The sequence below is a fragment of the Halyomorpha halys genome, unplaced genomic scaffold (genome assembly GCF_000696795.3).
Source record: "Halyomorpha halys isolate HHAL.00 unplaced genomic scaffold, Hhal_1.1 Scaffold225.1, whole genome shotgun sequence".
NCBI classification, from domain to species: Eukaryota; Metazoa; Arthropoda; class Insecta; order Hemiptera; family Pentatomidae; genus Halyomorpha; species Halyomorpha halys.
The window spans coordinates 151,548-154,186 of NW_027115321.1; the positions used below are offsets into that span (position 1 = coordinate 151,548).

Here is a 2,639-nt window from a genome sequence, read left to right on the forward strand (position 1 = left end):
TGTATCTTTTTAGCCCTGATGAAGCCCTGCAAAGTGGGGCGAAACGTTGGAAAATAAATAGTTGTAAACTATTTTTATTTCTCCTTTGACCGCAACCCTGACCAAATCCCTATATATCAATTTTTACGGTCAACTATACATACATATATTTAGGTTTTTATGTTTAATTAAGGTTATGATCTTGTTTGGTCTTATATAATATAAAATATAATATTCCATATAATTCATTTATATGCAATAATATTCCGTATGCGTATGCATTTCGACTATTTATTAAATATTTATAAGGAAAAATCACCATTGGAACTTTCTATTTGTCCATTGTATTCAATCTATTGAAGTGTGAAGTCTTTTCGATTGTTCTCTTCATAATATTCACCAGTCTTTTGTTTGACTACGTAATAATTTCTCTAAAAAATCTTCTAGGCTTTTGTAATACCTAGAAAGGGTCCCTGTCCTTTTAAAATGTGATTCAGTCAATCCATTGTCAGAGTTCTTTTGTCTAGGGTTACAATGTCATCCTTGAATACAAAGTTCTTCAGTTTCCGACTGTCCTTTAAATTTAAATAAAGGCTGGTAAAATAATATTTTAAAATATTGAAAATTTGGAGCAGCTACTACTAAAGAAAAATGAAGGTCGTCTTTAAAATTAGGACTACCCTTTATATCTAATTAGTACATTTCACTTTATCTGGACGCTACTATCTTGTTGACACGGAAGATTTTTTTTATAGTACATATTGGTCCTTCCTATCTGTCTTTAAATATAAAGGTGTATATTTAACTCTTGATAAACAGTTTTTACCAGATTTAAAAAATAAAATAAAGGAAAATATAAATAATATTATCTGTTATATTTATGTGCTTCCTTAACTCTTTGATAATAATTAATAACATAAGTTGATTCATTTCATTAAAACAGTAATAATTAAAAAATAAAATAAAGGATTTTGATTTACTACTGGAAACTAGGATTAAGCAACTTATCACCAATTGTAAAAACGCTAAAAATATAAATTGCACAGCTCTGGCCTATCACAGCATAAAACTGAACCACGAATTCAATTTTGAGAACCCAAAAATAATAGATACAGCACAAAATACAAAAAATTTGTTATGTATATAGCTTCTAGAAATCTTCTGTTCTAGAAGCTATATGCATAACAAAAAACATACAAAAAACAGTAAACTATAAAACTGACACTAAACACTTAAATACACATTACGCAGACGTTATAAATAGACTTAAAATAATAAGATAAAAATCAGATGAAATAAACAGGTTTATGTAAAAAATCACTAAGTTAGTATTAAACACAAAACAGGACTTATAAAAAACAGGGAGGTAACCAAACAGCACACTGGACATGAGATAAGGTCCAAAGAGGTAGCAAGAAGTGTAGAGTGATGGCTGTGCCAGAGAGAAGTGAAGATGCACAAATGGTTGAGATGATTTCCCATATGAAATCATGAGGTTTTAAAGTGCATGAATATGGGACAGTGGTCCCGAAACGTTGTACAATGTCATGAATAATTAATAAATAATTCATTCAAAAATGGAAGTCATTAACCTCAAAAATTTTTAAATGAATAAAGGTGTATATTTGACATTTTTATTTCCTGATAAACAGTTTTTACCAGATTTAAAAAATAAAATAAACGAAATTACAAATATCATTATCTGTTATATTTATGTGCTTCCTTAACTCTTTGGTAATGATTAATAACATAGGTTGATTCATTTAATTAAAACAGTAATAATTTGAAAAAATGAAGGATTTTGAATTACTAACTTTTATAGCTTTTGAGCTACAGATTCCCAGAGTTATGGATACGAAGAATTGAGGTACTCTGCTGACGTCGTTTCAACGAAATTTCTAGACTTAAAGTGTATTTGGAAGATGAAATATTCTCATTTATTAAAGAATAGCTATTGAAAAAAGATATAAATAAGATAATAAGAATGCCTCAAACAATCGTTTTAAATTATTCATTGTTCCTCAAGGTAGTATCCTCGGTCCCATCCTCTACACAGTCTCAAATGTCTATACAGCTGACATTTCAACCAATCCTAACACTATACTCACCACGTATGCCGATGGCACATGTGTGAGTATTAAGATAAATTCCAACAAATCCCATCAAATCACCTTTACCGACTGTCCTACAGTTTCATTTAATAATGTTACTCTGACCTCTGTCGAACAGATCCGCTACCTTGGACTACATTTGGACAAACAATTAACCTGGAATCCTGACACAAGACTGAAAAGGTAGAAAACTGCACGTCGATTACAGCACTTACAAGACAAACGGTCTAAACTTCCAACACATTACAAAAGACTGATCTACATGACTGTAATAAGGCCAATCTGGACATACTGAGTTGAGCTTTGGAGCTCCGCTAAACCTTCGAATTCCTCTCGTATCCAATCCTTACAATCTAAAATCCTTCGTAAAATCCTCAATGTTCCTTACTTTGTTACAAATAAAATCATACATAAAGACCTGTGTAACCGATCTTGCCCGAACCAGATATTACTACTTCCATTATAAACTCCATAACCACTCAAACCCCCTAGTTTCTAACCTTGCATCCTCTTCCATTCCTGACAATCCTCCGAGGCGCCTGAAAAGAA

The 2,639-nt window shown here is 31.2% G+C and overlaps 1 protein-coding gene across 2 annotated transcripts in view; it reads left to right on the forward strand.

The window, feature by feature from the left end:
- LOC106679865 (ATP-binding cassette subfamily G member 4) overlaps nucleotides 1-2,639 on the forward strand; it is a 163,016-nt gene that overhangs the window by 97,055 nt on the left and 63,322 nt on the right. The gene's annotated exons all lie outside the window — the stretch shown is intronic.